Here is a 12,537-nt window from a genome sequence, read left to right on the forward strand (position 1 = left end):
AAAAGTTTGTCCACTACAGTTTTTGTCCCCGGGGCAATGGTACCGTGGTAGAACATCCAGATTGTCACCCAGGCACCTGTGGTTCGATCCTCAACTACGACGTATTTGCAGGAATTTTCCTCCAAATGGAGAGTGCAATCAAAGGATGTTGGACGTTTGGGCTGACCGCTGCGTGCACTTCCTGATTTACCTTGGTGATCGGTGGGAAATTTCCGTGGGGCCGGACCGGTCACCCCAGAGATAGTCAATGGGGCTAACTAGGATTTATCATTTTTTTTCCTAAAGTCCACCTTGCTATATTTATTTGATATGTTGGATGCTACAAGCCATCCTTTGTCGATTGCCTTGCGTCCACCTTGTTAAGAACCTTTGAGCTATCAAATATAATCCATCAAACTTGACTACATCAAGTCAACTATAACAACTTGACCACATCAAATCACAAGCTCTATGACCTCTATATGTACTATATATATCAAGTCTATGCACACTTGAAGCATACATTAAAAAAAAAATACAAAATAAACAACTTAAATCTTTATCTATTAGATGCGCTAGAGGGGAGTGTAAATATCGCTCGTGCGTTTATTGTTCTTTCTTATCTATTAGAGTTAGTATGTACAACAGAAATAAAGGAACTAAAAGAAAAATAAGAAACAAGGAGATTTATTTGATTCACACCTCCTAGAGTGCTACTCCAAGGCCTGTGTACTCGACGTGAGTTCACTATTTTTTCTTCTTTTCGGAAACTTTCCAAAGGTAGAGAAATATCTTACAAGAGTGATATTATAACCACAAATAATATAAAGATAAAGCAGGTATATTAAATAGTATAAACAAGGTTTTGCAGATCCGATCTAGAAGTCTTGAGTGTCGTGATCCTTATCTTGCCGTTTCTCCGATCGTAGATCTTTGAGAGCACTTTTGAGCACAAAGCATAGGAAGATTGAGATGAGAATTGTTGTTCGAGTCTTCTGCTTTCGTCTCCCTTTTATAGAGTTGGATTTGATTTTTTTGGTTGACCTAAAAATCATGTTCGATCGATCGAATCTTGGTTAAACTTGATCCAAAGATTAAGCCTCATGATCTGGAGATCGAGCCTCATGATCTCGTCGTTATTAGATTTTTCAATTGATCGAAACTTTTTTGGTCGACTGAATCAGATCAAGTCCTAATCCTTTAGTCTACCTAATATACTATACTTGGTTCTTACTTAGAGTTTACTCCTTCAAGACTTCATGTACTAACTGAGATTTACTCCCTAAGGATTTTTTTTTCTTTTGTAAAGCATTCAATATCGATTACCATTAATCTGCTTGGGCTTTACCCTTACCTAACATCCAGTCTCTAAACCTGCTAGCTAAGGCTTTTCCTTTGTTAGAGATCTGGTCAAGCTTGACTTGTCTAGACTTTACCTTTGTCAAGCATCCGTTCACCCTTGATTTGTTTAGACTTTATCTTTGTCAGTCATCCGGTCAACCTTAACTTGACTAGATTTTTCCTTTACCTAGGTTAGCTTTGACCTATTAAGACTTCTTACTCAACTGACTTGTAAGCACTCAGTTAACCTTGATTTGTTTGGATTCTCTCATCAATTTGGTCAACCTTGACCAACTCATATTGCTTGTTAAATATCAAAACTCTAGAGGTTGATCGCACCAATACTTTTTTTTTTGATAATATGTTTAACTTGGACTAAATGCTCAACAAACTTTTCAAGTTTTATGCCAAACTAAGAAAGAATAAAGGTTTCTAACTTAAACATACTCCCCCTTTGACATACATTAAAAGACTATCTATTTTGTGATTCCTAAAGTCCTATTTAGATTTTGCACCAACAATCATAGAATTTCTTTAGTTAAAATTACCTTCCTTATCTTCTTGAAAGACCATATACTTGTTCATAATTTTTAAGATCATTTTAAAAAAATCTTTTAATTTTTTTTTTCAAAATTTAAGGACCATTAAGGTTTTTCAAAACTTTTGTCAAATTCATTTTTTAAAAATTTTGAAAAAAAATTTGAAAGATCCAAAATTTTCAAACAACTTTTCAAAAATATTTTTCCTATTTTCAAAGAATTTTGAAAAATGAATTTATATTTTCAAAAATATTTGCTAAAGTATTATTTCAAAGAAAAGAATTTTGTTATATGAAAATATCTTTGAATTTTTTTGTCAAAATCATTTTCAAAATATTTAAAAATAGAATTTAATCTTGAAAAACTTCTATTTAAAGATAGATCTTTCAATAGAGTCTCTCTTTAACTTGACACTTCATTAGAATATCTTTGTTAACCACAAGGATTGACATATGTATACCTATGCATCTAGGGTTCAATGGTGTAAAATTTTTTTAAAATGTATATATAAGTACACCCAATCAAACAATGAAATCATTAAACATTACTATGTTAATCACTATTTTAAAAATAATTTTATGAAAATAATCATATAAGATTTTGAAAATCTTTTCAAAAAATATTTTCAATTTAATTGTCCTAGCATCTCACCCATTCTACGTGTCTGTGTCTCAATATACACAATACACGGTAACTTATATATTAGTGTGAGATGGGTCTTTCCATTTTACTTGATTAAGTTAATTTTGATTTGAGAAGGGTGTTTGATCTTGGGTTAGATTCAAATTTAGCTTTGGATCAGTTAAGTCAACATTTTTTAAACCAGCTTCTAGGTCATGGCGAGACTAATGGGCCTACTTTGGAGCGACCACATCCTTATACAAAGCCAATAAAAGAAATTACATACTTAACTAACTTAAAAAAATTCTTGATCTAACTAGTTTAGGATGTGGTGAGTTACCTTTAGTTCCCCTTTAGTTCCACTTAGCTAGGTGCATTAGGTAGGATACGCCTTATCCAACTTAGATATACACTTAGTCTAAATTTCTCTAACGTATTATTAGCTCACCCGTCCTTATACGATATTGTCAAGATCAAATGTCCCTTTGTCTTATCTATTCATTTTAAGTTAAATAAATAGTACAAGAATAACATGTATGACATGACATAATTAACATGACATATGATAATTAATTGCAAATATGTATATACATGGCAAACATATAATATGTAAAGCAAGTCAATCAAACAAATCATAATAATTGATTTCTAATAATATATTAAATTTTTGATTTGATTTATTTATGTTATCCTCTAATGTGCAAATTGTTGGTGCAGTTTGCATTAACGGTCAAATTCAAGTTTTGATGAATGACAAATAAGTTAAAGTTAGGTTTGTTATGGGTTTAACCTTCTTACTAAGTGTACAGGGTTGAAAGACTTAGAACCAGACACCAAGCTGAAGTCCAGGATGGTTGAGTCCTGGCAGGAAGTCCAGTTGGATCTGTGGGGCCTGACAACTGCCTGAAGACCAAGTTGATGAAGACTTGGCAAGAAGAACAGGGTTGGTTGAGCCTTGGCAAAAGACCTAGTGAGTTAGAGAAGTCTAGTAAAGTTGCACTAAGGTAAGTAAGGTAAGTCACTGGAGGAGCGAACCAGTGAGGACGAGTTCCATTTTGAAACTTAGGCACGGTCCAACTTAAACCCATTTGGGTGATCTAAATTGAGGCCTAGTTAGATCCTGGTCTGGATTGACAGGACCTAATTAATTTTGAATATTCTATATTTTATTATATTTTATTATTATACTAACTCTATTTTATAAGATTTATTTGGTATATGGACTAAGTTAATTTTGCAAGTGAACTCTGCAAAATTAATCCTCATTATTTTTCATTTTACTAATTTAAAATTTTATTAAATGATAAAATTATTACTACCTATAATAAATATTTAAGGAGGATAAAATTTCCTATAAAAAAATATTTTTTTGAATTATTTTTTGATCCTGGATAAGATCGCGAGCAAGGCATGGATCAAGTTTTACGTTTTTTAAAAATATTTGTAGATCTAGATAAACTCAATAGTAACTATATAAAGTTTCGATCAGTGCATGAATTGTATAGCTTCGACCAACGTCCTCCTTCTGCGGTGGCCTGAACTTCGATACGACCACGTCCAACTTCTGCCGGAAGATCATCCTCAACATCCGAGCTCGTCCAGAATCTTTTACGTGTTGGGTAACAAAGAAATTTTTAATTTTTATTTTCTGCACTTATTTAAAATTTGAAAGTGTGGGGTTGTCACACTTTCAATTCATTGTATTCGCCTACTCTATCAGCGGTTTTCTTCTGGTAGAGAAATTTAGTGGATTGCCAATAGGAAAGGTCCAAGGGACTTGGGCCTTCGAGTAGAAGTCGCTGAAAGCTCCGAACGAAGTAAAATCTTCGTGTTGGCTTGTGTTGTGATTTGTCATATTTTATTTTTCCGCTGTGCATGATTTTTAACGTACTTAAAAAAACTAAAAATCATATGATTCACCCCTCTCCCTCTCACGTGCACTCGATCCAACACAAAACCACTTTCATACATTTTGATTTTTATTATATTTGTTATTTTCTTGAGTATGATTTGTTGATTAGTTTTATAATCAAACAGTATTTGATTATAACTTGATTTAAAAATTTTAGTTCTTGACTTGTGTTTAATTTGACCTAGACTTGCATTACAAGTCTATATTTTGAAAGTTTGTAAAATTATTAATAATCTTTTCTAATTTATTAATTTATTAATTTTTTATTTTTTAAATTTTCTAAAACTTATATATTTTGAATTTTTAAACTTTAAAAACTTGTATTTTGAATTTAAAAAATTCAAATTTTGATTTTTCAAATTTTTAATTTTTGAAAACTTATTTTTATGATTTTTAACTACAAATTCATATTTTTAAAATTCAAATAAATTTTTAAAATTAGAAAAATTTTCATGATTTTTAAAATTCAAATGTAGGTTTTTAATATTCTTAACATCTGAAAACTTATCTTTTAAATTTTTAAAATTTAAATTCTAATTTTTAAAATTTGAAAACTGATCTTTTGAATTTTTTAAATTTAAATTTTTTGTTTTTTAAAATTTGAAACTTATCTTTTAAATTTTAATTTTTAAAATTTATCTTTTGAATTTTTGAATTTTAATTTTTTCTTGAGATTTGAATTAATTAAATTTGAATTATTCAATTAAAGATTATCTTGATTAATTAAATTTAAATTATTATTAATCAGATTTGAATTAATTAATTTTGAATTATCTTGATTAATTAAATTTGAATTATTATTAATCATATTTGGATTAGTTAATTTTAAATTATTTTGAATAATTAAATTATTAATTAAATTTAAATTAAGTGAATTATTTTGATGATTATCACTTTATTAATTTGATCACAATTTTGATTGAACAAATCAAATTTTGTGTGGACCTGATTAACAGTTATGATTGATTTGATCAAAATCTAGATTATTATTTAAATTAATCAGATAATTATCCTTTTTAATTAATTTTAAATTAATTAAATTTGAATTAATTATTATATTTGAATTACATAATTCTTTATTAATTACATTATGATTATTAATTAAGTTGCTAAACATAACTAACTAATTTATCAGGCATATCAAAAATAACATTTTTATAAATTTTAAATTTTCTAACCTTGATCACTCCTCTTGGATCCAAGGATTTTTTTTTTTTTTTTTTTGCTCCGAGCACCGATTCTTGTAATGTCTAATTCATTTGCACTTAAAGCATGTCACGTGTCCTTGCTTTTCCAAACTCCTGACATTGATTTCTCCTTTATCACCGATTGTATAGATCGAGTCTTATAAATAGGGTACTTATTTTTATAATATCCTCTTTCCCCGCACTTAAAATATATTATTTGTTTATATTTTGAATTTAACATATTATCTTTTAAATCCTTGTTAAGACTCTCCCCTTTGACCATTAACGGCTCGAATTCGGGTTCGACTTAATCTTTGAGTTGATCCTCCCTTAGCAGTCTTCTAGCTTTGAGGGTTGCTCATCTAACTTGATCAACCAAGTACACAGATCGTGGTCATTTCTGTATCTTCCTAATCTACACCAGATTTTGTTAGACAAAATACTCAATATTAAATTACTTACCTTTTGATTTGCTTCTGGGTTAGCTGATGGTTTCTTTAATGCTGCCCAATTGTTTTCTATAAAAGGTAGAATCTGTCACCCCAGCGGCCACACACAGTTGGTCACATGACCATCTATGATAAGGTAAATCGAGAAGCTGTAGTTGACCACGACAGAGGAGGGTATTGTCTCAGCTTCGCCGAGATTCAAACCCTTGTCTTCTTCTGCAACTCTGCTCCATCGTAACCAACTCAGCTATGCCCCAGAGGTAATGCTTGTTGGGTTGTAAAGGTACAAACATAGACTCACATCTAAAACACATGAAAAAGATCATGAGTTTAAAAGGATGGAAGATATCTTCATTGGTATGAGATCTTTTGGAGAGAGTCCAAGAACAAAATCATAAGGACTTAGACCCAAAATGGACAATATCATATGCCATTATGGAGATATTCTGATTCTATCGGTACTAATAATGCTGCCCAATTATCGAAGTCACCACTCAGTATAAAATATTCCATTTGTGACCTCCATAAATCAAATTTATTCATTTCGAATGGTGGACAGGCAAAACATCTCATTTCGCCTATAAACCAGTGTCGGCACAAGCAGTACCAATGTCACGTGGGATCGACAACGCATTGGAAGGCGTTGCGTGGGACCAATGACATGTCTGGACTTCGGAGACGTCACCCAGGTCATTGTGCGAGCCACGCATGCCTCTGGTCGTGCGTTGAAGAACTAAGGTTTTTAACATGGTAAGGTTTTTAATTGTTTAAAAACATATTAATTTAATATGTATATATATTTTTTAAAAATTATTTTTAATATTTAAAATAAGTTAGATTAAAAATTTTAATCAACACATATCTATGATTGAAATAAAATAAAAAAAATAAACTAACAATTGAGATAGCTCTAGTTTGCTCCTCAATCAATTATAGTGAAGAGTCTATTCGACCCAGATAGGATAGATGTGCTAGAGGAGAGGGTGTTAATTGCGCTCATGCTTTCATTGTTCTTTCTTATCTGTCAAAGTTAGTATGCATAGTGGAATATAAATGAACTAAAAGCAAGACAAGAAACAAGGGGATTTACTTGGTTCACATCCCCAAGGTGTTACTCCAAGGCCTATGTATTTGATGTGAGTCCATTATTCTTTCTCCTTTCCTAAAACTTTCTAAAGGCGGAGAAATCTCTTACTAGAGTGACAATCACAAATAATATAAAAATAAAGCATGTGTATTAAATAGTACAAATAAGATTTTGTCGATCCGGTTCAGATGTCTTGATTTTCACAACACTTCTCCTAGCACTTCACTGGTCGTAGAGTTTTAAGAGCACTTTCAAGCACAAAACATAGGGAGATTGAGGTGAGAATTGTTATTCAAGTCTTTTGCCTTCGTCTCCCTTTTATAGAATCGGATTTGATTTTTTTCAGTCGACCTAAAAATCATGTTCGATTAATCGAACCTTGGTCATCCAATGACTGACCTCACGATCTAGGGATCGAGCCTCACAATCCTGTCTTTATTAGATTTTTCGATCGATCGAAACTTTTTTGGTCAACTAAACCAAATTCAATTATCAAAACTTAACCCTAGTCACCCAGATTCATTCGGTTGATTGGATCAATTTTTGATCGATCAGACTAATTTTTATCTATTGGATTGGCATTTCAGTCAACAAAATTGGCTATTCGATTAACCGGACTGGTTCAAGTCTGGTTCGGACCGAGTTAATTCTAGTTCACTTTGTACTTGGTCCAACTATGTCCGAGTGTGTCCGTTTGCTCTCCAATCTTGCTTCCAACTCTAGTTTCTTACCAAACAAACACACAAACACAAAGAAACAAATCTAATCCTTTAGTCTACTTGACCTACTAGGCTTACTTAATTCTTTTTTGGAGATTACTCCTCCAAGGCTTCTTGTACTACGTGCCTATAATTCACTCTCCTAGGATTTGTTTTCTTTGCTTAGAATCCTCTCTCGGAGTCTTCTCACTACATAAGAGTTCACTCTCTTAAGAGTTTTTTCTTTGTCAAACATTCGATCACCCTTGACTTGCTTGGGCTTTATCCTTGCCTAACATCCAGTTCTCTAAACCTACTAGGACTTTCCTTTTGTCAAAGATCAATTCAACTTTGATCTGTCTGAATTTTATCCTTACCAAGCATCCAGTTATTCTTGATCTATGGACTTTCTCTTTGTCAGTCATCCGATCAACCTTAACCTGACTAAACTTATCCTTTGCTAGTCATCTAGTCAATCTTGACCTGACTAGACTTTTCCTTTGCCTAACTCAACCCTAGCCTGTCAAGACTTCTTACTCGACTCACTTCCAAACACTTAATCAATTTTGAGTACTCTCTAATCAATTTGGTCAACCTTGTCCAACTCAAGGTGTTTATCAAATATTAAAACTATGAAGGTTAATTGCACCAGCAGTATCAAATACATCAAAGTAATATATATAATTAAACTCCACCATTTAGGATCATCGTAAAGGCATACATCCAACGACTACAACTTATTTGCAAAGAAAACATATAATTTTGAATTAATTAGAACATTTATAAAGTTAAATTGGTAACAAGAAATCAACCCTAAAATGTCTTTAAGGGCCCTTATAGATTAACTAAAGTAATCATTCTAATTAATCTATCATGTAACATTTCTAATTAATAGCCCACACCTAAAAAGATCATTTTAATCGAATACAACCCATATGAAATATTACAAACTTGTCCTTTTCATTATTAAATTTTCAACACAAAACTATTTCTTATAACTTCATATTTACAAAACACCCCAACCAACATACCAACTTGTCTTGTTGGAGAAGTCTGGAGGGTAGATGTAATTTGTTAAGTTCAAAAGAATTAAATAAAAAAGTTTGTAACACTTGGGAGCAAAATGCAAAACTAGTGAAACATTTCTATTTGTTAATGTATAATTTGGCAATTTATTACTAAACCACATAGGCTATATGTAATACCCAAAATACCTATTTAATTTTCATATTTATCAAAATATGAAATCTTTTAATTATGCCCCTTGTTTTATGAGCAGTCGTTTGATGATGCATCATTAATCAACTGTTATATAACAGTCAAGTTCATCAATCGATTCCTAAATTTATTAGACTTGAATATTTATCAGTTGACCATTATATAACAGTCATGTTCATTAGCCAATTTTTAAATTTATTGTGCTTATTACTCTTAAAACATGAGTATAATTAAAAATGATTATATATTTTGATAAATATGAAAATTAAATATCGATATTTTTTTGAGCTCTATCTCCTATTATATCATCATTTTATAAAAATTTGATCACGTTTGATATACGTATTTGTCATAGGTTCCCAAGCCCGGATAAAGGAGGAGGATTGCGTTAGGTTGATAATTTATTATGTTCAATAAATTATCCATAATTTATTGCATTTATTGCACATGTAAGAATAATAATTATTATTGTTGAGTTGACATATGATCTTTAATTAATTTGTCCCTTATAAAAATGGGATAGGTATGAACATGCCATGTCATCTCATGCACCAAAATCCAATTTGGCTTCCACCATAATTTTTATAGATTTTAAATGAGGTATCAAATATAATCATATATACTTTATCAAATAAAATAATATAAATAAGATCTAATGTTAATTTCACACTCCAAAAACTAGATTATATAATATAAATATTTTTAACTTTGTCTTTGCTAGTAATAAAGTATTTGTTAATTTTACCAAATCTAGCTTTGAAGGTAGAATGGCAATTTCAAAGTACTTAAACATTGAGGCATAGCCTTTGATTAGATTTGAAGCAATGCAAGAAAGTCTACATTTGATAGTGAGTTTTGATGTGCTAAAATTCTATTTGGAAGGTTTTGTAATAAAATTTCTTAGTTTTTTTTTTTTTACTTTTGTCTCATTTTTTAAAAATAAAAATGACTAGACTTGTAGTTTAAAATGTATTAGGAGAAGAATAAGGACATCTATTTTTTGAAATAATTATTAAGAATTAGCAAAAGTAATAATAGTGTTGAAGAAAAAATTAACTAGTCATTCTAGCTTAATTTGGTTTCATTGCAAAGGTGTTTACTTACCAGAGATAAATGATAATCTCATTAGTCGTATTGACCAATATGAATACAAGAGAGAGAGCTTTAATCATAAATTTGAAGACCTTTGGGAATTTTATTAGAACTGTAATCTTGTTGCAACAGTGAACATATTAAAGTATTTATAGACTAAAATGAACAAATATAACTTTCAAAATACAGTGTGACAACAATAAGTACACACAAATCCTAATATATAGATTAACTAACCTACTTTTGGAGCTTTGCAGTTTGTTTCCAAGAACAAATACTTCATTCTCAATTGAATAAAGCCACTGATGGAAATCATGGAACACAGAGCAGCTAACGAAATTGAAGATCCTGAGCTTTCAAACACAATCATCTGTTATCCTGAGCTTTCTGAGAATGGTAAGCTCACAAGCAGAACTTCAGATTCTAACAACCAACTTAGATCATCGACATTAGAATTATAAAGATCCTAGTGTGCTATAATTAACACTAAAATTGTTAAACTACATACCAATTCTATGAATATAAGCGGCTGAAGATTCAGGAAAATCATAGTTAATCACACAATGGATGCCCTTGAAATCCATTCCATCTTGCCTGATCTGAAGTTACTTACTGTATCTTCTCTCTACAGGAACAGAAGGTTGAATGGTCAGAAGATGTAAAGGTCATGAGTTCCAAAACACAAAGCAAACTGTCAATCCAATTGCATCGAATAACATAGTCAAGTTCATACAGTTCCTTTGCTGCTGGGAAAGGTCGGCATGAATAACATCAACTCTTATATCGTCAAATGCTAACGCCCTGTACAGTGCCTTTGCTCTTTCTTTGCTTTGCACAAACACCAGTACTGGAGGATTCAGAATCTACCAATGAAAAAACATACACAGTTTAGTACTGGAGGAATCAGCAAGAAATGCATGTTTGCTTAACAGAGTATTCAAAATGCTCCTGAACTCCAGAGTTCAAATATGAACAGTTGTACCACTTGAAAACATTGACGAAGAGCAAGCACTCTTCCTTTCTCAGTACCAGTGAAAACTAGTTTTTTGCTTAATCAACTCAGAGGCAGAATGTCTGTCAAAAGTTCAGAAAACATCAATGACTATGAAAGTAGATATTTTATTATTTAGGCATTAATGTTGCATACTTTCTACCCATATTCACTCGGAAAGCATAAACCATGATTGTGCTTGCAAGTTTTTCAACTGATTCAGGCAAGGTTGCACTGAATAGTGAACGAATTACAGTAGTTTTTGAACAAGCCTGACACAGAATCAATTTGTTCCATAAAACCTAGCTCAAAAAGCTTGTCAGGTTCGTCCAAGGCAAGATATTTAACTCTGCAAAAAGACAAAAATAAAAAAATATACAAAACTACAACAATATTATGGTACTTGATACACCATTACTTTTGACGTTCATACACAAAAGCACCAATTGTATGTACTGCACAAATGGTTAAATTAGTTCACAAATTGTAAGATTGTTGAAGTTTTAATGAAACACTAATTCCAAGCTCAAATATCCCATTACATTCTAACAAATAACCTATCAGAGATCAGAGCCAGTCCTTGTTGTACGAGGGCCCTAGGCGAAATTATAATTTTTGGGCCCTGGCACAGTAGCATATTTAATTTTTAGAGCTTGATAAATTATGATTTTCAATCAATAAGAGTTCCAAGATAAAATTTTTTTATATGAAATAATGCTCTCCAAGCAACTAGAGTTCCAAGACAAAAAAGAAAAATTTCTCCTATTTCAAATGATAACGATACTCTAAATTATATTTAAACATACAAAAAAGAACAAAAAAAAGTCGGGGTTTTTTGAATTGCCACTGCAAATTCCATTGAAATACTTTTTTTCTTCTTCGTAGTGAAGAAGCTCCAAACTGGATGAAGGTCGTCATCGAACATTAAATTTTTTTGATAATCGCTCATAATATTTCCTTGTCTGCTCTATCAAAAGGTATAAACTTCGTCATGTCAAAACATCAAGAAAATCATTTTGATGCACAAGGGAAAACATACAACGAGGAAATTTAAAGACCTGTATAGCTAAAAATAAGAGAAGGAAACAAAAATATAAATTACAAGGATGAAGTTGGTGAACATGCAATACAGTTCGAAGACCTGTATACCTCACTTGACTAGTAGTGAGATAATAATTTTATCACACAAAAATTAAACATATGAACTACTGGAAAAAGTTGATTAACTAGTCACTCGTTAAAAGTTTCGTGTTGCTTTGGAAGGCACTAATTTATGCATTTGCAGCTTAATAGAAGTTAATTAATAGCACAGCATAAAAAAGTCTACATATATAATGAATTCAAAATGGACAAGTTACACTCTGTTTAGCATGTGGTTTTTAAAAACAAACATTCAAGGCAAAATAACAAGCATGTTGGTCAC

This window comes from Curcuma longa, chromosome 4, assembly GCF_044706935.1.
Source record: "Curcuma longa cultivar G26 ecotype Majalengka, Jawa Barat chromosome 4, ITB_CL_G26_1.1, whole genome shotgun sequence".
Taxonomy (NCBI): Eukaryota; Viridiplantae; Streptophyta; class Magnoliopsida; order Zingiberales; family Zingiberaceae; genus Curcuma; species Curcuma longa.